Below are 25,133 nucleotides of genomic sequence, written 5' to 3' on the forward strand. Positions count from 1 at the left end.
AAAGTCTTCATTTTGTTTTTCTTCAGCCATTCAGAGATGGATTTGCTGGTGTGTTTTGGGTCATTGTCCTGTTGCAGCACCCAAGATCGCTTCAGCTTGACTTGACGAACAGATGGCCGGACATTCTCCTTCAGGATTTTTTGGTAGACAGTAGAATTCATGGTTTCATCTATCACAGCAAGCCTTCCAGGTCCTAAAGCAGCAAAACAACCCCAGACCATCACACTACCACCACCATATTTTACTGTTGGTATGATGTTCTTTTTCTGAAATGCTGTGTTCCTTTTACGCCAGATGTAACGGGACATTTGCCTTCCAAAATGTTCAACTTTTGTCTCATCAGTCCACAAGGTATTTTTCCCAAAAGTCTTGGCAATCATTGAGATGTTTCTTAGCAAAATTTAGACGAGCCCTAATGTTCTTTTTGCTTAACAGTGGTTTGTGTCTTGGAAATCTGCCATGCAGGCCATTTTTGCCCAGTCTCTTTTTAATGGTGGAGTCGTGAACACTGACCTTAATTGAGGCAAGTGAGGCCTGTAGTTCTTTAGACGTTGTCCTGGGGTCTTTTGTGACCTCTCGGATGAGACGTCTCTGCGCTCTTGGGGTAATTTTGGTCGGCCAGCCACTCCTGGGAAGGTTCACCACTGTTCCATGTTTTTGCCATTTGTGGATAATGGCTCTCACTGTGTTTCGCTGGAGTCCCAAAGCTTTAGAAATGGCTTTATAACCTTTACCAGACTAATAGATCTCAATTACTTCTGTTCTCATTTGTTCCTGAATTTCTTTGGATCTTGGCATGATGTCTAGCTTTTGAGGTGCTTTTGGTCTACTTCTCTGTGTCAGGCAGCTCCTATTTAAGTGATTTCTTGATTGAAACAAGTGTGGCAGTAATCAGGCCTGGGGGTGGCTACGAAAATTGAACTCAGGTGTGATACACCACAGTTAGGTTATTTTTAACAAGGGGCAATAACTTTTTCACACAGGGCCATGTAGGTTTGGATTTTTTTTTCTCCCTAAATAATAAAAACCATCATTTAAAAACTGCATTTTGTGTTTACTTGTGTTATATTTGACTAATGGTTAAATGTGAATGATGATCAGAAACATTTTGTGTGACAAACATGCAAAAGAATAAGAAATCAGGAAGGGGGCAAATAGTTTTTCACACCACTGTATGTATATATATATATATATATATATATATATATATATATATATATATATATATATATATGTATATACGTCAATGTATGTATGTGTGTATGTAACGGCTGGAGCGATTTTCAGGTACACTTGTTCCTCATTGCTCGACTAAAAATACTGTAGGGTGAAATCAACCCAACCCACCCCCTTCTGGGTAGGATGGGGGGTGATCTTGTGATCTTGTATGCATGTTATCATCCAGTTGACAATTGGAACGACCACCAGAGGGCGAGCTGGAGGTGACTGCCAGCATTCTTCATGTTTGAGCACTACGCCCCTGTTGCTTTTGAAATTTAATAGAGTTGGCTGGCTCAGAGTGTCAACTGGATGACAACATATGTACATACAAGACCGCAAGACAAGCACATTAGTGAGTCTTCCTAGTTTGTTGATTTATTTTTATTTTTAAAGTTTTGTTTTTTTAAATTATATTTTTCTCAAAAAAAAAAACAACACTATTTTCCTCACGGGCAATGCTGGGTATTTCAGCTATGCTAGTTTTCAATAAGATGTATGAAACCTCAAATCATGTTGGAGGAATTTATTTTATCTGTCATTTGATAAAACATGTCTATTTGTCATTAAATGTTTACTATAAATACTAGTTACTCTTTTAGATGTGGTTTTCTTCATGGTGTTTGTTTAGTAGTGCAATTCGATTGCTATGAAGTACTAGGACTGATTGAAAACTTATGAGTTTGACTTTACATGTCCCTGGTGTGGACTCTTGTGCAGTGGCCAGAGAGACCAAGTTGTGGCCTTGTGATGGTACACCAGAAGTAGGACAGTTCTTTATAGGCCTTTAGTTGTCCAGGCCTTTAATGACCTCTTGGGCACAGCCATCAGAAGTGTGTCTGTTTGCGGAGAGAGTGTTGACCTTGTTGAGAAGTTTATTTACCTTGGCAGTGACATTCATGTCTCTGGTGACTCTTCCTATGAAGTCAGTAGATGGATTGGGAGAGCATGGGGGGTCATTAGGACGCTAGAAAGGGGTGTGTGGCACACCCGATATCTATGCAAAAGGATGAAGGTCCAAGTCTATAGAGTCCTGGTGTTTCCTGTCTTGCTATATGGTTGTGAGACATGGACGCTATCCAGTGACCTGAGACGAAGACTAGACTCCTTTGGTTCCGTGTCTCTTCGGAGAATCCTTGGATACCATTGGTTTGACTTTGTGTCGAATGAGTAGTTGGAGTCCTGAATGAAGCTCATTACCTGCATTGTGAGGAAGCATCAGTTACGACACTACGGCCATGTGGCACGTTTCCCCGAGGGTGATCCGGCTCGTAAGATCCTCATTATTGGGGACCTATGTGGCTGGACCAGGCCAAGGGGTCACCCACGTAACACCTGGCTGCAGCAGATAGAGGGTCATTTCTGGAGGGTAGGACTGGACCGCATGTCTGCCTGGGGGGTTGCCAACCAGGATCCTATGTTGTTTCATCGTGTGGTGGATGCGGCAATGCACTGTACCAGTGCATGCTCGCCAACTTGATTTGACTTGTTGCCATGTCTATTTTGGGATAGTGGCTGTGAGTATAATTTCTTTAAGTAAAAGAAAAAGGTGTGTAATTGAATTTTGTATAAAATTTGTGAAAAGAGGTCAAGAGTCTTCTGAAATGTTACATCACGCATATGCATTTGCATTCCATTTTAAAAAATGGAAAGGGAAGGACATTTTTATCTGATGGATAGGAGCAAAAGCTACAGTTTCTGCAATGAAGGCAACGTCAAAAAATTGTGTTGCTTAACATCTCTGAAAAGTTTTGGACCATTGCAGTAAGTGCATAGAGTATGAGGGAACATCTGTTGAATGGAGTTAGGTTGTGAAAGCAAATGAATTATCAGATTATACATATTAAACCAAAACAACATTTGCATATTTTTCTTTCAAGCTCCAGATTTCTTTGATATTTTTGCTGCCATTTGTCATGTTTCATATCAAAGTCACATGATATAACTAATATTATACATTTTGTTTCCTTTCATATTTTCTTCTACTAAGATTCATTTCAAAATATTATTTTTTTCCTCATCCATAACTAGATTAAGGGTATTTGAAAATGAATGAAAGAATATTTTTGTCAAGTGCAGGACAAGACCATTACATTCACAAAACCCATCTAAATGCAAGTTAGCATCAGGAGCAAAAGGTGAGAACCAACTCTGGATGGGGCACATGGCCATTGTACGTCCACAACCGCATTCACTTGGAACTACCTAGAAGACAATGAAAGGGACACACAGACTACTGTATGCATTGTAAACCACCAAAATGATTTTCTTGAGTCACCATAAGGAAAAACGACCACTGCATACCCTGATAAGAACATAAACAGAACTAATGCTTGCTCTACAAAATAGTTACTGCTCACCAGACTGTAGCCAAATTTATCTGTGGCCTGGCAACTTGATAATTATGAAAGCTTTAGAAACTTTACAATTGAACATTCTGTGAATTAGGATAGCTTGTTAAGCTACTAATTGTGTAGTCTTAAAATTAGTAAACAGGTAAAATAAAATAACAGCCCTCTTTTAGTTTATCTCGCAGCATTGTACCTATGAGCTAAGTGACTTTCAGAAGATTAGACCAAAACTAAATTGCTGAAGATGCACTTTAACCAGCAAACTGCCAACCATTTCTCAGTCTGTATTATTAACTCATTTCCTGTTTAAGAAAGTAAGAATGGAATAACCAAATGTTAAGCAAATAAGCACAGCTTTATTTACTACAATTTAATAATTAACTAGGCTGTTTAAACTAACATGGCACAGTGCTTTACTTTATGAAAATCCTATGGGTTGAAAGACATGCAACTACAGAAGGTAAAAGAATAAAGCAGCAAAGTTGCTACTACTGACCCAAGGAAATCACTGCTATTACCTCAATGAAACTTGTGAAATCTTTTTGTGATACTCTTCATTTGATATACTATATATATATATATATATATATATATATATATATATATATATATATATATATATATATATATATATATATGTGTGTGTGTGTGTGTGTGTTTTCCGCTGCCAAGCTGGCTTTATCTCCGTTTCCACAGAACTCCTTTCTAGATATGCAAATGAGAACTCTCCAAACATGAAAACAAACAAATGAAAGGAGCAGACCGCTGGTCTTTTGGCACTCTAATGCACGTACTGTTGCGTATTATTTTTCCTTCCTTGGGTGAGATGTGCTGGCAGCATACTGTAAATCAATTTTATCTATTTAAATCCTTCTTTGATTTACCAGTGTTTGAGCATGGTCATGGCATCATATTGTAAGTTTTCTTTATATTCCTTCAAACATATTGTAAGTTGGTGGCACAGTGGGAAGCGCTGCTGCCTCGCAGTTAGGAGACCCGGGTTTGCTTCCGGGGTCCTCCCTGCATGGTGTTTGCATGTTCTCCCCGTGTCTGCGTGGGTTTCCTCCCACAGTCCAAAGACATGCAGGTCAGGTGCATTGGCGATTCTAAATTGTCCCTAGTGTGGGGGTGTGTGGGCGTGTGTATGCGCCCTGTGGTGGGTTGGCACCCTGCCCGGGGTTTGTTTCCTGCCTTGCACCCCGTGTTGCCAGCAGACCCCCATGACCCTGTAGTTAGGATATAGCGGGTTGGATAATGGATGGATGGATATTGTAAGATTTGAAACTGCTCCTTCTAAGTTGCAATACATTTTTTTATCATACAAGTGCCCAGTACATTGCATATACCATATGATATATAGTATGCAGAACGTTTCAAATCTGTGGATCAGTGATCCATCAGTTGCTATGTAAAAATTTGGAATGTATTTAAAATATCATAAAAAAAAAAAAGTGGTTCAAGATAAATAGTAAAGTCATCATTCTTTATTTGAATTTTGACTTTTGCAAACCAGAGGTTGCTGACATTGCTGCTCCATTTATTACAAGCTGCCAATGACATCTATAGTTTTAGGTAATCCACTTTTTTAAGACCAATATTTTAAATGATCAGTGCCTCATAAAATCATAGCTGTTATGTCATCTTTTTTTAATCTCCTGTCTGTTTTCATTAATAAAGTGTAATAAGTTCCTAATTGTTTGTTTGTCCATGCTCTTGAGACTGTGCTGGGAGACACAGTAAACCTTCTTGCAATGACACGTGTGGATGTGCCATCCTGGAGGAGATGGACTACCTGTGTAACCTGAATCGGCTGCAGGTACCACCTAATGCTACCAGTAATGACAAGGACACTAGCAAAACAGGAAGGGTAAGGTGAGGGCAATTGTCTGTGGCCACCACCTGCAAACCCATTCCCTTTTGGGGGGCGTCTTACTATTTCCTCTCCAGTTGTCACTTTCATTTGCACCAAAGCAGGTGAAGTTTCCCCACAGTCCCTTATGCTTCCTATTTGGACCAACTGATAAATCCTTGAATTTTAACTGACTTGGTGTTTACTATTTTAATTAAATGCTCCCTTAATTTTTTGACCTGTGTATTTACAACAGGGATGCAACATCATCATTTGGTATTTTGCTGAAAGGTGGATAACATCTTCAGCACAAATTCAAATTCTTCAATACAGCCCAACTGGATTGAGATCTGGCAAACCGGACAGATATTTCAGCTTTGCATAGCTTCTTTGTCATTTTGGTATATTCCTCTGCTATCAGGGTAGAAATTCTCAAACACTAGATGATTGTGATCATCTTGGACCAAAATTATGCCAAAAGAAACTTCCCACACCACAATAATTGTACCCGAGCCCCTTACTGAATACCTGTAGACTTATTTTGGGATACTCAGCCACAAATCCATGAAGGATGAGTCAACTAATATAAGAACTTAAGAAAAGCATTGACTGGAAAGGCCCCCTCAGCCCAAAATAGCCTTTCAGTCCCTCAATTACTAATGCCTGTTTGGTGGTTGGTTTTAGGGTGGAAATTGCCAAGATAAAATATTCTCACAAATCGTTTAAGTTTTACAATATATTAATTACTGCAAGTCATCTCTGTAATATATTCCATTTTATTATTTAATTTTTATTTGACTGAGGCTAAGATACAAATAATATCCCTAATGGCAAAATGAGTCAGTCTTTAAAATCTCGTAAGAAAATAACTGTGACTCAGTCACTCCCACTTGAATCTTTTTTTGAATTGTGGGAATCAGTTTTAAACATCTCAGCAGTCTCCATATTAAAACTGTCAAAACTCTTTTAAAGAACACAACACATTTGTACATCATCAAACGTTAGCTCTGGGTAATACTTTGTAAGGTGAACCCTTATTTTTGTAATAGGACTCTTAGCACATAAACTGAGAACAGAAAGTTTCATATTAAATATTTATTTTTTGAGTTCAAAGCATATACTGTACGAGTGTGCATTTAAACATCTCTGTGTGCCTCATACTATAAGCGTCCATTCCCATTTATGGTACAAGTCATTTCTGCCTATCACCCCACTGGTAAAACCATCCAGTTCTGCAGTAGGGTCAAAATGGCTGGAAACTCCTAAATGTAGAGTTAGTGCTTTAGGAGTTCACACCCCTTACCTTTTTATTTACATTCAAGCATAGCTAGTGAGTCTGTCTACCACTCCGGACTGGAGTCTCCTCGCATGCCACTGTAGTCCGCACAATCTACTGTATGTCCTTATTCCTCCAATTTCTGTCCTCTGTACTTGGAACATGGCAGTACACAGAGTACAACACTCTCTGCAATCATTTATGCAATAAAAAAGTTAGAACTTTCCTCTAAAAAATAAACACAGTGAAATGCACCACAGATTGTATAATGAACAGAATAAACTATGTGAATTAGGAGGACATGTAGATTGAAATCGGTTGCAATGCATTTTTATGGGAAGTAAATGAATGTGTCCTTACCTCTTAAAAGTTATGCAGCTATATGACAAATGGTGCATTCTGCTTAAAAATCACTGATATATTTTCTGCAATGACAACTTCATAAATTCAAATCTAATTTAAATAAATACAGTAGTGTTCAAAATCCTTAGGCCAGCCAGGAATATCACTGTTAAAGTTAATTATATGAGCATTGTTTTTTGTCTTTGAAACACAATATAATATTAGAATAAACAAACAGTACATACTTTTTTTTTAATTTGTCCTAATGCTTGCTTTCACTTAAGAGTAAACATGTTGAACTGTCCAAAATTTAGTAGGTATTGTCATGGACTTCTCCTAAATAAATAAATGTTCCAATATCTATATATATAAATTTATTTTCATGTTTAAAACGGAAATTACTATGACCACAGAACATTACAGGAAGTAATCACTTCGTTTGTGGACGCCATTTTTATATCATCTTTATGAATTGTTATTATTTGTGTGAGAGTTACTTTACTGATATTGAAAAGAAGTAAACACAAAACACGCCGATCTATCCCATAGAAGTGCGCCCAATGTCGCCCTCCTCTCTGGACTCCAGCGCTGACCCGTTCGCCTCCAGGCGCCTTCTGGCAGAGAAGTTTTATTTATTCGTCCACGTGACTGTCTCAGATACTGCCACGTTATAACTTTTTTTTAATTGGCAGTACTTGATAGAAGAGGACATAAGGAAAATAGCTTTGCATCTTTCTACTTTTTAACTGCGCCGAGCTGTAAACAATGTGAAGACGACACCGCCTTCAGTGGCGGGGGGTCGTGAGAACAAAGTGGATGCTCTGAGGCGAGGAATGTTGGGCTGCTCCGTCAGTTCGAGAGCTTCGCAGTTTCAGGCGGCGTCATCTTTTCTCACACTGTTTGTGACACTTCGAGTGCCCTGTTGGCTCCTGGGAGAGTAGAAATCATTGAGCCATCGAAGCAAAACTCTCTTTGTAATTTGCGCTGCACGACTACTTACTGTCCCTTAAGGTGAGTTCAGGTCACTAAAACCCTGCAACAGTCAAGGTTACTTTTGTGATGAATTTTAACAACTTGTAGGGTTTACATCTAAGAAGAAATACCGACCTCTTCATGTAAAGTATTGGACTCAGGAATTAAGCACGGAAGGGCAGTGTCCACATTTCTGAGAATAATTTATCTCTTAAATCACAGGCACGTAGTGCAAGGTTGTCAGGCAGAAATTTGCATGATTGCATAGAAAATGTAATTTCTACACCACAGCGGTCGTTTAGCGCCTTTCACAAGGGATCTGCTACCGAGAGATGATCCATATACATTTAAGCTGCTGTTAGTGCTACTTACCTGTTTTGTTACAGCGCCTTTAAAATGTACTTTACCCAAAAGCACTCCAGTACTGCTCAATGTATCTTTACTTCTTACATGTTAATGTTTTACTGTTTAATAACTTATATTAAATTATATATATATTTTATATATTACATTTTATTTTTTTCCCTTGCACTCCGTGAGCAAAGCCACTGGGTAATCAGCTAGTTTATTATATATCCATTGTGAAAGATGGCCCGGACACAGACAGACAGACATCATTAGTTCACCCAACACACCCTTTATTTACAATATTTACAGTATTTACGTGCACCCCCAGTGCCTCTTGCACCGTTCCCCCAATGTCCAGGGCACACAGTCCAATCGCCTTCTGGCCACCTCCAGTCCTTTCTCCAGCTACGTCTCTCTCTTCCACCCGACTTCCGCACTCGACTGAAGGGTATAAATAAATAAATAGGAACCCAGATGGGCTCCAGCTGCTTCCCGGCACTCCACCGCAGACACGCCCCAGTGTGGCAGAAGTGCCGGCTGCGCACCCGGAAGCCCTCCAGGTGTCCCCTGTCTTCTTCCCCCCAGCACTTCCTGGTGTGGCGGAAGTGCTGGGCTCCAGGGTTGTTCAGGCACCGGGGCGCCGCCTGGCGGTGGCCATGGGTCCCTACAGGGCTGGGCTTCCAAGCCCTCTACCCATGGCCCCCAGCAATGTCCAGTCCTCCTGGGCAATGCCACACCATCCATCCATCCATCCATTTTCCAACCCACTGAATCCGAACACTGGGTCACAGGGGTCTGCTGGAGCCAATCCCAGCCAACACAGGGCACAAGGCAGGAACCAATCCTGGGCAGGTTGCACACACACACACACCCACACACACCAAGCACACACCAAGCACACACTAGGGGCAATTTAGAATTGGCAATCCACCTAACCTGCAAGTCTTTGGACTGTGGGAGGAAACCGGAGCGCCCGGAGGAAACAGACGCAGACACGGGGAGAACATGCAAACTCCATGCAGGGAGGACCCGAGAAGCGAACCCAGGTCTCCTAACTGCGAGGCAGCAGCGCTACCACTGCACCACCGTGCCGCCCTTCATTATATTTATATATATATATTTATATATATACACAGTGGAGTGAAAAACTATTTGCCCCCTTCCTAATTTCTTATTCTTTTGCATGTTTGTCACACAAAATGTTTCTGATCATCAAACACATTTAACCATTAGTCAAATATAACACAAGTAAACACAAAATGCAGTTTTTAAATGATGGTTTTATTATTTAGGAGAAAAAATCCAAACCTACATGGCCCTGTGTGAAAAGTAATTGCCCCTGAACCTAATAACTGGTTGGGCCACCCGTAGCAGCAATAACTGCAATCAAGCGTTTGCGATAACTTGCAATGAGTCTTTACAGCGCTCTGGAGGAATTTTGGCCCACTCATCTTTGCAGAATTGTTGTAATTCAGCTTTATTTGAGGGTTTTCTAGCATGAACCGCCTTTTTAAGGTCATGCCATAGCATCTCAATTGGATTCAGGTCAGGACTTTGACTAGGCCACTCCAAAGTCTTCATTTTGTTTTTCTTCAGCCATTCAGAGGTGGATTTGCTGGTGTGTTTTGGGTCATTGTCCTGTTGCAGCACCCAAGATCGCTTCAGCTTGAGTTGACAAACAGATGGCGGACATTCTCCTTCAGGATTTTTGGTAGACAGTAGAATTCATGGTTCCATCTATCACAGCAAGCCTTCCAGGTCCTGAAGCAGCAAAACAACCCCAGACCATCACACTACCCCCACCATATTTTACTGTTGGTATGATGTTCTTTTTCTGAAATGCTGTGTTCCTTTTACGCCAGATGTAACGGACATTTGCCTTCAAAAGTTCAACTTTTGTCTCATCAGTCCACAAGGTATTTTCCCAAAAGTCTTGGCAATCATTGAGATGTTTCTTAGCAAAATTGAGACGAGCCCTAATGTTCTTTTGCTTAACAGTGGTTTGCGTCTTGGAAATCTGCCATGCAGGCCGTTTTTGCCCAGTCTCTTTCTTATGGTGAAGTCGTGAACACTGACCTTAATTGAGGCAAGTGAGGCCTGCAGTTCTTTAGATGTTGTCCTGGGGTCTTTGTGACCTCTCGGATGAGTCGCCTCTGTGCTCTTGGGGTAATTTTGGTCGGCCGCCACTCCTGGGAAGGTTCACCACTGTTCCATGTTTTTGCCATTTGTGGATAATGGCTCTCACTGTGTTTCGCTGGAGTCCCAAAGCTTTAGAAATGGCTTTATAACCTTTACCAGACTGATAGATCTCAATTACTTCTGTTCTCATTTGTTCCTGAATTTCTTTGGATCTTGGCATGATGTCTAGCTTTTGAGGTGCTTTTGGTCTACTTCTCTGTGTCAGGCAGCTCCTATTTAAGTGATTTCTTGATTGAAACAGGTGTGGCAGTAATCAGGCCTGGGGGTGGCTACGGAAATTGAACTCAGGTGTGATACACCACAGTTAGGTTATTTTTTAACAAGGGGGCAGTTACTTTTTCACACAGGGCCATGTAGGTTTGGATTTTTTCTCCCTAAATAATAAAACCATCATTTAAAACTGCATTTTGTGTTTACTTGTGTTATATTTGACTAATGGTTAAATGTGTTTGATGATCAGAAACATTTTGTGCGACAAACATGCAAAAGAATAAGAAATCAGGAAGGGGGCAAATAGTTTTTCACACCACTGTATATATATATATATATATAACAAAGTAAAGCGAATTGTCTGAACTATGAAATAATGCTAACCTTTCACCTTAGTCATCTGTATAAAATAAAATATACAGTATATCAGCCAGAAATGCCTTTTTTTGTCAAATTACATTTGGAGCAAAGTGATATCTATTTAATATGCTTATTTTGCTCTTCATTTCCACAAAAAAATGCTGTTTATCTTTAATTGCTTTTTTTATTTTTGCATACCAAGTAACAAATCAACGTTGCGTTTCACTGAATAGTCAGACAGGAAACTCACATGAATGCACTGAAGTGGGAGAACAAAATGTCACAAATCAGAGCTCCAGACAGTCCAAGAGCACATGAACTCAACATTATACAGACATAGAAAAAAAGACAGTTAACAAGTAATAAATCATCATCCCATGGACTGTAGAAAGTTAGAAACTTACACAACTTATCACATGAGCCAAGCTACACTGTGTTTTGGGTGAGGCTTTATTACAAAATAGTAATATACAGTTTATAATATATAATATATAAAATTATATATATTATACATAATATATAAAATCCAACGTTTGTCTGTCTATCCGCTTTTCACAAGAAAACTACTTAACAGATTTAGATCAGGGTTTTTATTCCATTATTTGCTTGAACATTACAGTTGATTTTGTCTCATTGTGCTAAGTATCATAGTTCAGTTGCAGCACTGATTTATTTGCGCGATTCTGAGAGACACGCAATAGGCCAAGAGGAGAAGGAGGTGGGACCTCAGGAGTAGGGAGCCGGGCGGGGTCCTCCTCACTTACATGACAGCCTTCATTCAAGTCAATCTACCTCTCGCCACGTGTTGGAGTGTGCCTTGCCTCGGCTTAGCTGGCAATACCTGTTTGTTCAGCCGACATTATCATTTAGAGATTGTTAAAAAGTAACGTTTGACGTTTTTGAGAGAGAGAGATCACAGCTACGTGTGTTTTAGAGGGTACCTGCTCATTAGCAGAGATATCACGGTGCCAACGTTTGACGTGGGAGAGTACCTACCTTCCGCTTGGCCAGAGATACCTTGCCAACATTTTACATTTTTTGCAAAGATATCACAGCTACATTCTTGCACATAATAGCAAAACCAAAAATATTGTATATGAAGAGGCCCTCGGATACAAAAGCTATCAATATAAATTCTTCTCAATACAAATTATTACATTATTTATTTATATATTTTTTTAATTAAATTGATTTTAAAGTTTGTCCTGTTTCAGTACTACGCGGGTGAAGCTGCAGGGGACAGTTATCCATCCACCTATCCATTATCCAACCCGCTATATCCTAACTACAGGGTCACAGGGGTCTGCTGGAGCCAATCCCAGCCAACACAAGGCGCAAGGCAGGAACAAACTCTGGGCAGGGCGTGCACACACACACACACCCACACACCAAGCACACACTAGGGACAATTTAGGGTTGCCAATACACCTAACCTGCATGCCTTTTGACTGTGGGAGGAAACTGGAGCACCTGGAGGAAACCCACGCAGACACAGGGAGAGCATGCAAACTCCATGCAGGAAGGACCCGGGAAGCAAGCCCGGGTCTCCTAACTGCGAGGCAGCAGCGCTACTGTGCCGTCTAGAGGACAGTTATATATATACTGTACTGGGTAGCAAGTGTACAGTAAAATCTTGACACGTGTGTGTTGGAAGCAGGAAAAATGGGTAAACGCAAGGATATGAGTGATTCTGACAAGGGCCAAGTTGTTATGGCTATATAACCTGGTGAGAGCAAGTCCAAAATGGCAGGTCTTGTGGGGTGTTCCCAATGGTCAGTTCCTACCAAAAGTGGTCCAAGGATGGACAATGTGTGTGAACCAGTGACAGAGTCATGAGTGCACAAGTCTTATTGACACTTGGGGAGTGAAGGCTAGCCTGTCTGGTCCAATCCCACAGAGGATCTACTGTAACACAAATTGCTGAAAAACTTAATGTTGGCCATGAGAGAAAGGTGTTGCGTATGAGGCTGTATAATCATGGACTGGTCTGAGTGCCCATGCTAACCCCTGTCCGTCTCCAAGAGTGCCTACAGTGGGCCCATGAGCATCAGAACTGGAACTTGGAGCAGTGGAAATAAGGTGGCCTGGTCTGATGAATCACTTTGTCTTTTAGACCTTGTGCATGGTTGGGTACATGTGTGTCATTTACTTAGAAGAGAGATGGCTTAAGAGTGCACTATGGGAAGAAGGCAAGCCGGCAAAGACAGTGTGAACCTCTGGGTATTGTTATTTTAGGATTGATGAGGATGTTACTTTGGCGCGTATAACCTACCTAAAGACTGTTGCAGACCACATACTCCACTTCACAGCAACAGTATTCCCTGAAGGTAGTGCTCTCTTTGAGCAAGATATATATAAATATATTTATTATAATTTAATATAATATATTTAATATTTAAACAAATAAATAAGAGGTTGCCCTCTCGTGTGCCTGGGGGAGATAATGCCCTGGATATGTCCTCTCCTCTGGTCCTTCCTTCACAGTGGCTGCCCACCACAATGTATATAGAATTTGTGTGTGTGAATGTATAGCGAGAACTATCAAGACATAACGGGGTGGTGTGTGATAGTTGCACCCTTCGACATTAGGTAGTTCATTTATAGGATCGTGATAAATAATTCATGGACAGTAGAGGACTAGAGTGAACTGACTAATAATAAGACCATTACCTTCAACATGATTCCTTCATACAGTGCAAACAACATTCTTGCACCAGCACAGGGAACCCCAGAAAGTGGTTGGCATTTCTTTTCCTGCAAAAGTCTGATTGTAAAGTTACTTTTGGTTTTTGGTTCTGCAGTTTTTTGACTCTGTAATTCATGGCATAAGGTGGAATTTGAACTCATTCCTTAACTCCTAAAACAAAGCAAAGATTAAAGCAATGGAAACTGTGGCCACCAACACTGTTTTAAAGGCAGACACAATACCAGTCCACCTGTCTAATTTCTCCAGTCCAGACAGGCGTTGGCACTACTTCAGAATTACTCTTTGTAACACAGTCTGTACAAAGACATGTAGGTACAGGGATAATTATAGGAGGCACTGGGATTTGCATGTCTATTTCCTCAGTAAAATATAATAAAACAAAACGTATTGTAAATAAAAAAAGCATACATTTGAATAAAATGCCTGCATATCACCAACCCACAGTGTGAACTGCAATCAAGTCTGTGGGCCCAGACTTGATTTTCTTTAGCTTCACAAATTCAAAATGTATTTACCAAAGAGTAAGCCTTCTTTCTTCTGGTCATACTTACTACTCACTCCCACGAGTAGCCTGATGCCTTCAACAACAGTAGTCAGAGCACAGCTGGAGCCTGCATATGATTGAAGCAAGTGCTGCAGATTAGAACAGTAAAGTCTTTTTCATATTTTGTTTATTTTCATATTCTCCCTTGTTCATTAAGGTCACATCTCAAAGACATACATTTGCAGTAAGGGCATATTGTGACTTTAGATTGTCTCCGTTGTGAGTGAACGTGGCAATGTGCTTGAGTATGTCCTGCAATGAACTATGCCCAATTTCTCTGTAAAAGACTCCCAACTACACAAGACCCAACACTGGATTAATTGGGATTAATGTTGGATTGATGCTTTGGGGTGACAAGTTTGAATGGAGTGATCAGCAAAAGAGTTCTTCAAACAGGCAAAAGTTATAACCAGGGGACATAGAAAGAGTTTGTCAAAAGTAATTTGTACACAAAAACCATAATCAAATTAACAAAAGCAGCAAATCGGGAGCCATGATGGCAAATAAGGTAATAATGAAAGCAAGCATGTAAAGTTTTTATCGGAATTTTTCAAACTCATAATCACAGTTCCATTGTGCTGATCATTAAACCACTGCATAATTGATTTGATAACATAACTTCTAGTACAACTCTCAGTGGCAACTGCCACTGCGAGACAAAATAGATTTGGGGCAATTTGCACAAATACAGTATACGTATAACTATATGATGAAAATGTTGCCAGTGTGTTATGCTTTGTAATCAATCATCCATCCTTTCAAGTCTTAGCTACTTTGCTGCTCTGACTGTTACCTATTGGTCGAGTATATAGGTTGTGGTAAAAACCTTTAGTAAACAGTAGGCTTAAAGTACGTTAAAAGCTTGTCCTTTCTGTCCTTTGTGTTTCCACTGAATGAAGAAACCTGCATACTATACCTAACGATGCAGGACAGAACTGGTGTTCCATAATTCTGGCTAACATGTTTAGAAAATAAGACCTAAGAGAATTTGATTGAGGCCTTTAGTATATGAGAAGAGCATTAGTGACAATAAATGCAAATGTGTCTTATAAGAGACACCGTCCAATGAGACATCAACATGGAAGTTAGCAGACTAGATATCATCAACAAGAGTGCTTGGATGTATATATTGTGCACACATTAATTTGAGGTCCAAAGTTAAACAGGCGAGAAACTAAAAATACTGACTGAATACTTCAGGTTGTGAGGCCTGCAACAGATTCAACAGGAAATCTACAAAGCAGGATACCAGAGATGGAGTGCAATGCACAAACCTGCCATTACACCTAACAATGCACGTTGAGAAGACCAGAGGCCTAAGGAGCAAAGAATTGTAACAGGAATCATCCTGCGCCACGTTATCCAGCTTACCAGTGCAGGTCCAAATTTTACCCGTACTGGCGCTTTCTTAAGTGTGAGAGGTGTTTAGTTTCAAAAACGTAGTCATGCTTTTGTCTCTTCTCTGCTTCACTATTGTTACTGTATTCACTATTTACTGGTGTTACTCACTCATCCCTTTCTTATCTTCAACTGGTCCAGAGTGCTGCAGCCAGGCACCTAACAGGCACATAATAACAGATTCACATGACACCTGTCTTAGCTTCTCTTCATTGGCTTCCTGCTCGCTCTAGGAGTGACTTCATATTGTATCGTTTGTTTTTAAGTCTCTGAATGGTTTTGCCTCCTCTTATCTTACAGACCTCTTACACCCATACTCTCCCTCACCAGGCCCTCTGACTAAAACTTTCTGCTCATGTCAAGGACCATCCTTAAGCTCAGAGTGGGCCAGGTCTTTGCAGTAGCTGACCCTAAGCTAAGGAGTAGTCTACCTTTTTATATTTGGTCAGCATCAACTTTTTTTAAAGACAGTCTGAAACCTTTTCTGTTTTGCTTTAGCTTTTTAAACTTGCTTGAGAGTGCTGTTTTTTTTTTATTCATATATTTTGTTATATTTATCTATTGTATCTCAGTCACAGGGGATGCACAAACCAGTGTTTCTTCATGCCGTTCCCAAGCCCAGATAAATGTGGAGGGTTATGTCAGGAAGGGCATCCGGTGTAAAATTTTTGCTAGATCAATATGCGGACAACAATGCAAATTTCCATACTGGATCGGTCGAGACCCACGTTAACAATGACCGCCACCAGTACTGTTAGCCAACAGGGTAATGGTGGAAATTGGGCTACTATTGGCCGGAGAAGAGGTAGGAGACGTGTCCGGAGGCAGGAGGAGAGGAGGAAGGTAAAGAGAGTGGAACTGAGGGTAGGAACTTTGAATGTTGGCAGTATGACTGGTAAGGGGACAGAGTTAGCAGATATGATGGAGAAAAGAGGTTGATATATTGTGCATGCAAGAGACTAAATGGAAGGGGAGTAAGGCCAGGTGGATATAGGCTGAAGGAACAGTATGTGAAGAGTGTTTTGGAGGTGAAAAGAGTTCAGACAGAGTAATGATTATGAAACTGGAAATTGGAGGTGTGATGATGAATGTTGTTAATGCATATGCCCCGCAAGTTGGGTGTGCAATGGGTGAGAAAGAAGATTTCTGGAGTGAGTTTTATGAAGTGATGGACAGTGTACCCAAGGGACAGAAAGTGGTGATTGGAGCGGATTTCAATGGGCATGTTGGTGAAGGGAACAGTGGAAACAAGGAGGTGATGGGTAGGTATAATGTCAAGGAGAGGAATGAAGAAGGTCAGAGGATAGTGGATTTTGCGAAAAAGATGGACACCACTGGGGTGAATATGTATTTTAAGAAGAGGGAGGAACATAGGGTGACATACAAGAGTGAAGGAAGATGCACACAGGTAGATTACATCCTACGCAGAAGAGTCAATCTGAAGGAGATTGAAGACTGCAAAGTGGTGGTAGGGGAAAGTTTAGTTAAGCAGCATAGGATGGTGGTCTGTAGGATGACATTGGAGATCAAGAAGAGGCAGAGAGTGAGGACAGAGCCAAAGATCAAAAGATGGAAGTTGAAAAAGGAAGACTGCAAGGTTGAGGTCTGGGAGGAGGTGAGACAGGCACTGGGTGGCAGTGAAGAGTTATCAGAGAGCTGGGAAACTGCAGCAGATGTAGTAAGGGTGACAGCTAGAAGGGTGCTTGGCGTGACATTGGGAAAGAGGAAAAGGAAACCTGGTTGTGGAATGAGGAAATACAGGAAGAGTATACAGAAGAAGAGTATGGCAAAGAAGAAGTGGGATAGTCAGAGAGATGCAGAAAGTAGATAAGAGTACAAGGAGATAAGGCGCAATGTGAATAGAGAGGTGATGAAGGCTAAAGAAAAGGCGTATAATGAGTTGTATGAGAGGTTGGACACTAAGGAGGGAGAAAAGGACCTGTACCGATTGGCTAGACAGAGGGACCGAACTGTGAAAGATGTGCAGCAGGTTAGGGTGATAAAGGATACAGATGGAAACGTACTCACAAGCGAGGAGAGTGTGTTGAGAAGATGGAAAGAGTACTTTGAAGTGTGACATGAAGTTATGGGAAAGAGTAGTGTAAGCTAGGTTAAGAAGGGAGGTGATGATTAATGAGCAGCAGTATGGTTTCCTGCCAAGAAAGAGCACAAAAGTTGGTGATGTTTGCTCTGAGGGTTTTGATACAGAACTATAGAAAAGGCCAGAAAGAGTTGTATTTGTGGAACCGGAGAAAGCATATGACAGGGTGCCTCAAGAGGAATTGTGGTATTGTATGAGGAAGTCGGGAGTGGCAGAGATGTACGTAAGAGTTGTACAGGATATGTACAAGGAAAGTGTGACTGTAGTGAGGTCTGCGGTAGGCGTGACGGATGCATTCAAGGTGGAGGTGGGATTACATCAGGGATCGACTCTGAACCCTTCCTTATTTGCATTGGTGATGGACAGGTTGACAGACAAGATTAGACAGGAGTCCCTGTGGACTATGTTTGCTGATGGCACTGTGATCTGTAGCGATAGTAGGGAGCAGGTTGAGGAGACCCTGAAGAGATGGAGATATGCTCTAGAGAGGAGAGGAATGAAGGTCAGAAGAATGGGCTGGAGACGGTGTCACTGACCAGAAAGCAGGGGACAGAGCTGGAGGTGGCAGAGTTAAAGATGTTATGATTTGCACTGGGTGTGACGAGGATGGACAGGATTAGAAATGAGTACATTAGAGGGTCCGCTCAGGTCGGAATGTTGGGTGACAAAGTCGAGGCGAGATTGTGTTGGTTTGAACATGTGCAGAGGAGAGATGCTGAGTATATTGGCAGGAGGATGTTAAGGATAGAGCTGTCAGGCAAGAGGAAAAGAGAAAAGCCTAAGAGAAGATTTATGGATATGGTGAGAGAGGACACGCAGGTGATGTAGAGATGTCTAGGACTGAAAGATATGGAAAAAGATCATCCTTTGTGGTAACCCCTAACGGGAGTAGGCCAAAGAGAAGGAAGTTGTTGTATTTATTTATTGTATCTATATATTTATTTGTGTATTTATGGAAATTGTACAGCATTTGGGTCAACTTCTGTTGTTTTAAATGTGCTCTATAAATACAATTGATTTGATTTGTGTTTGGACATGGTGTATACTAATCACTGTTTCAACATTCTCTGTGATCACCTTCATCCCATGTTAAAACCCTAGTTATTTCTATCCCCGTTACCAAGGCAGACATTAACCAACGTTTTCATGAAGTAAGTTGAGTTTGTTATTAAAAATAATGATGCTGTATCCTTCGTATAGTAATCCAGAAACTGGAAGTTTCAATACTATGGCGCAAGAAAGCTGCTGTGGGGAAGCACTAGGATTCAGGCCGAAGGTTCCCCCTTGTTAACCAATATCTTTACATAAATGAATGTCAAGACTATAATACATGCTGTGATATACAGGCTTGAATAAATGTAATCAGGGGCTCCAGTCTTATAAGGTCTTTCAGCTTTAGGTGTTTCATTGTAGTGTGGTTGTAAATCTGAGTCCTGTCGGCACCAATGAGAGAACTGCGCCTCTTTCAGTTTGTTTATGTCTGAATATGGAGTTATTTATATCATAGGATTCCAAAATGAAAACAAAAACTTGGCTGTATTTTCCCTGTTTTTCTGTATCACAGTCCACATTTTTGTTGTTGTTGTTGTTGTTATTACACTCAAGTCCCAGTGATAAAACAAGCAGGTGCTGTGCTAATAAAATGTTACACAACTATATGAACAGTAGGGTTTTGTTGCCATATACTGTACTAGACACTATTCTGCATTTACTGGCACTACTTTACAAATTAAAAACTGTCAGTCTTTTCTCTTACCCATAACCTAATGTTTTTTTTTTTTTCCCAAGAGTAGTTCTCCTTTATCACCTATATCTACACAAATATTTGACTTTGTATTCTCATAAAATTAGAACATGCCCAAATAGGTTCATTATAATTCTAAAATTTTTCAACTCTGTTTATTCAACTCCTACATAGCCTACTGTATCAAGGCAGCATCGAACTCAAGGTTAGTAGCAATCCCAACAGGTTGTAGGTCTGTTTTTAGGCCCAATTGCACACACTCATACAGGGCCAATTTAGAATCTCATTTTAGTCCAACCAAGCACTTCTTCATGGAGGAGGAAACCCCATGTAGCCAAAGGGAGAAGATATGAACTCTACACAAATTATAATCAGGCATGTGATTTGTACACAGAAGCTTAGGTGAGTGAGAGTAGCACGGACCACTGTCCTGCCCCTTTAGCACCATTCACTATCCAAGATACATAGTCATTTAGAGAAGCCGTTAAGAAGGTTAATAGGCTGTTAGGCAATGTACGAGCGCCATGTGTAGAGCGATATAACACCATGGTGAGGCTTGAACTGCAGTGCTGTGTACAGTCCGGGTGTCTAGGCTGATTCAGGACTGAGAAGTACGAGCCATGACTAGAGATTGAGGGAGTTGAACCTTTTTAGTTTAAGTAATCAGAGATTAGGAGGTGACATGACTGAAGTGTTTAAAAATTGCAAAAAGAATTGGCGTATATACTCGCGTATAATTCAGCAGTTTTTAACATGCAATCTAACATTTAATTTGATTTCTTAATTGCATAAGCCCATAAGTTATTTTCAGAGGCAGTTCTCTGTAAGACAGTTTCTGCCATCTTATACTTAAAAATAATGTTCCTTTTACCTATATGTACCATTTTGCATGTTTCTCCTTTAAACCGCATTTTCCAAGTGATTGTCCGGTTCAGAAGATATTCCAGGTCTTTTTGAAATGTTTTTGTTGTACTCTCAGGATCTACCATTCCGGTAGTTGAGCGGTGACAGTTGGTAAGTTACTACCTTGTTAGTAACTGCCATCAAATAGGAAAACCCAATGAAGCCTGCATTAGAAACGTGCAAAATAAATAAAAATGGGACATTGGAGTAATAATGCTCTGTGTTTGGCAGCCTGTTATCAGAACACCACTTCCTGTTCCTCCAAGTCACGTGCTGTTTAAACTGGAATGTGGTCTTTGCCCTCTGATACTCTAGCAGTGATGCTTATAGCTTTGCACTAAATGACTCCACACCTGAACAAGGGCAGAAAACCTCGGAGCTTGTGAGCTCTGGCCAAAGACTGACATGTCTTCAGCTTTACAGACGCTTCCTCTCAGTTTCTGCAAACAAGGTTAGGGCTACATGCAGTATTTTCGTATGAACGAAATTATACACAGGCTAATAGGTCTGTTTATATAGGTAAATAAAACAGATATAACCATGAACAGACAAAGGCACAATAATATTTTTTCTGTTACTTCTCTCTTTACATATTATATCTCCTTTTCAGGCTGTTGAACTTATTAGTTGATGATTAAACCAAAACAGCTTTTTTTATATTCAGAAGTATGATTCGCATATGAGTGTGCAGCACCACCTACACATAATTCTATAAATATCAGGGAAGTGAGTTGTTCTTATATTTTAAGCTAAATGTGTTCAATTGTTACATTTGGTATTCTCCAGAAAGGAAAAGCACTTTTAATTTTACGAATGATTTGAGGGAGTCTTGTTAACCTAATCTATTTAGGTTAGCTAATTTAAAAACACGTGAAGGTTAGGTTAACTGATATTTTTCATCCAAAGTGAAGGTGTGTGTGTGTGTGTATGAATGCACCCTGTCCAGGGTTGTTTCCTGCCTTGTGCTCGGTGCTGCTGGAATAGGCTCTGTAGCCCCACAGCCCTGGGTGTGAGAATGTTATGTTGTATTTGCAGTTGGAATTAATCAATAGTTGGGGTTCAGCTAGTTAAGTGTGATTAGGGGCATCCAAAATTAGTGTTATAGCCTGTCAGTGTTAAGATGAGCAACATAATATATAAATGTCTGGCATTGCACGAGGCTAATACTCGAGGTCTGAGGTGTCAAACTCCAGGCTTTGTGGGCCGAAGTGGGTGCAGGTTTTCTTTCTAACCCTTTTCCTAATCAGTGTCCAGTTTTCACTGCTAATTAACTTCTTTTCCCTGTATTTTAATAGCCCTGTTTTTAAGGATTAAGTCTTCTGAATTGATTAATTTCTTCATTAAATGACAGCCAAACAGAAATGAGACGTGAAACGAGCCAACAGATGACCAGCTAAATTGGGGCTTCAAACTCCAACCAATCTCTTAATGAGAAACTGATTCTTGCTGTTAATTAAACCCGTTATTCAATTCCATGGCTTGTTGCTGCTCTCTTTTTGCCACAGCAGACATTTCCAAAACTGTTGATATTCTGTTTTTTTCTAAGAACTCCTAAAATGTTTTGGTAACCTGAGGGATCAACCTTACTGAGACCTTCATCTTTATTTTCAGATTTTGTTTGATGGTTACAGGTGAACTGGTCATGTCCTGCTTGTTTTATGTCTCATTGTTGCCCGGCTGCTAATTAAGAAAAAAACAAGTAAGGGGCCTGAGTCAAGCTAATTAAAGCTAAGGCTAAAGAAGTTAATTAGCATCAAAAACTGGTCACTAATGAAGAAGATGGTTAGAATGCAAACCTGCAGCCACTGCGGCCCTCCAGGACTGCGGCCCAACACTCCTGCTCTAGGTGGTTCTATCTTTTTTTGCAAAAATGTATATGTACTGTAAGACACATTTCAGCTATAGAAAGTCTTCAACATGAAATCTTTGAAATTTATTGTTGAATGTGGATATTTGTTATTGAGTAATAGAGAAAACTGTAAATTGAAAATAAATTCTTCATTTTTGCTATAAAATAGATCAAAAAGCTACTACATTTCTTTAGAAGTTGCATAGATTCACCTCTATGTGTTGAAAATGTTTCCTGTGACTTCAAGTTAAAACGTACTGATTTCTGGAAGGTCCCACAAGTGACTTAGTACAGCATCTTGGTGACTAATAGAAGAAGCACCAATCAGTACAGGATGTACAGAACCAAAGCCCTGCAAATCCTCCAGGAAGCACAGTGGAGCTTACAGGTTCTCATTTTGGCCCGGTCATAGTCTTTGTAGAATGTTCATACATTTTCTTTAGACATGAACTTCTTGCCATCATATCCTGAATATGTGTCAGTTAGGTTGGTTAGTAACTCTAAGATGGCTTAGTATGAGTGAATGGCAGTTCATTCAAAGCGGGTTGGTTGCTGTCTTGTCTGTAATAAAGCCAGCATTGGTACCGACTTCTACCACACCTACATTGAAATAATCAACAAAAATAAATAAATGGAGAAAAGCTAGCACCATGCAAGTCTTTAAAGAGGGCACATTTGTAGCCAGGCTTGCAACTAAGAAGATACTATTATGATATACATTAAGACGACTGTACAATGATTTCCTCTGATACAGTATGGTAAGACGGACGCTGCCCTGATTATGTGTATTTTTGCCGGATTCCCCTTTCACCTTTGGCTACTTCTGTCTTCAGAGCTCTGGACGTCCCTCTCCTTAGACAGTCAACTCCAGCACTAATTATATTGCTCAGCTTATTCTTGTTGCCCCCAGATTTCCCCCATGCCCCATAGCAGGTCAGGAATTAGAAGGTATGCATGCTTTCCATTTGAAAGTTTACAATAATTCTGTCAGATTATGTAGGATACATGAGTTTATCTCAGCCTCCTTGGAAATCAACATTTCTGAGTTTTTCTGTAAACTTATTCAGCGTTTTCTTCAGATTTCAAACTGCTGTCCAGTGAACTTCCCAGGTGCTGAAATCTGCTGACCTTTTTCTGCTTCTTACCACTCAGGACTATGGATGCAGTGGGATTCCAGCTAAAGACAATGAACAGTACTTTTCACAATTAATTATACTGGCAATGGTTGACCAGAACAGACTAGTCAGCCCAACCTAACTTTTAAAAATACTGTCAAGATTTGAGGGTCCCAGCATGACTTGGTATTTATTTTATTTGATCACATTGTTCTTTTTTAATGGATCTCAGAGCTTTTTTAACAGTATTAGTACAATATGAATACTAGTCAGCACAACATTTCAGGACTTTTCCATTAATAAACTCAGGTTCTATGGCCTCAGTTAGCTTCATCTTTCTATCACACCTCACTCACTGCTATACATCCAATCAAAGCTTTCTGTGTTTTTGGAAAAATGTGTGTCATAAAAATGTTTTGTGCATTGTATTCTTAATAATACCAAGAGCCAGGCCCATCTCAAGTTCCTAGTTTGAAATACTGTCTGCAGTTTCTCCTTATTCATTTATTTGACCCATTACAATCCCTTCAGATGGTGTTTGCATTGTCCATTTTATTTGTGTTGTAAACCACAAAGACATGCAGGTTAGGTGCATTGGCGATTCTAAATTGTCCCTGGTGTGTGTGTGTGTGTGTATGCCCTGCGGTGGACTGGCACCCTGCCCAGGGTTTGTTTCCTGCCTTGCGCTTTGTGTTGGCTGGGATTGACTCCAGCAGACCCCCGTGACCCTGTAGTTAGGATATAGTGGGTTGGATAATGGATGGTGTAAACCACAGGTTTATGTTTGAATAACACTCAGTTTTGGCTCTATAGGTATCAGGGAGGAGACAGCAATGGAGGCAGACCCATCCATTGATTGATTGTAACAGATGCCTTCAGATTTTTCCCCTGCCTCTTGTCATCCTCCTGTAATAAAAGCTCAAACAATCGTTCCCCTTCTGTGTTGCCTCTAACATATGGATCATGATGAACAGGAATGTGAAGTCCCTGAGTATAATCTTGGGGGTGCCAAAAGTAACATTTGCTATCATGTCTGTCTTTAGCAATACAAGTTTCCAAACAGTATCTGGTGGCATACATGTCATTCTGCCCAAAATTTTATTTGAGGCAAACGGATCTGGCGTGATACTTCTATGGCTATCTATCATATAGTGTCTTTCACATCTATCTATCTATTATATAGTGCCTTTCACATCTATCTATCTATCTATCTATCTATCTATCTATCTATCTATCTATCTATCTATCTATCTATCTATCTATCTATCTATCTATCTATCTATCTATCTATTTCTGACATCTCACTTTCCCAATTTCCTGTATTCTTATGTGTTCCCGCTGGGAGAAACCTGAGCTTGATGTTGACTTGTTACAAAAAGTTATTCAAGATGGCATTTGTGGTTGACTTGTTAATTTAATTTTATTTTTATTTTAAATTACCTACTGAAGTGAATGGTCAAAGCTACATCTGAATTGTCTTTCTGGGAGCTGCACCTTTGAAGAACAATCACATGAAAGTTTCCATTAGAATTCTCACATATTCCATCAAGGCGTATGGTCACAATTAGTTTCTCTGGCAGCTTCTCTTTTGGACTTTGGGTCTTTTTTTTCTGTCCTGACTTCTACTTTGTCTGGTGGTTTTGATTT

At 40.2% G+C, this 25,133-nt stretch overlaps 1 protein-coding gene and 1 long non-coding RNA gene across 6 annotated transcripts in view; one reads left to right on the forward strand and one right to left on the reverse strand.

Annotated features, from left to right (window-relative positions):
* Window positions 1-25,133, forward strand: part of dennd5b (DENN/MADD domain containing 5B) — a 308,333-nt gene that overhangs the window by 279,590 nt on the left and 3,610 nt on the right. The gene's annotated exons all lie outside the window — the stretch shown is intronic.
* Window positions 1-25,133, reverse strand: part of LOC120534340 — a 61,265-nt gene that overhangs the window by 8,348 nt on the left and 27,784 nt on the right. The gene's annotated exons all lie outside the window — the stretch shown is intronic.

The sequence above is a fragment of the Polypterus senegalus genome, chromosome 8, assembly GCF_016835505.1.
Source record: "Polypterus senegalus isolate Bchr_013 chromosome 8, ASM1683550v1, whole genome shotgun sequence".
NCBI classification, from domain to species: Eukaryota; Metazoa; Chordata; class Cladistia; order Polypteriformes; family Polypteridae; genus Polypterus; species Polypterus senegalus.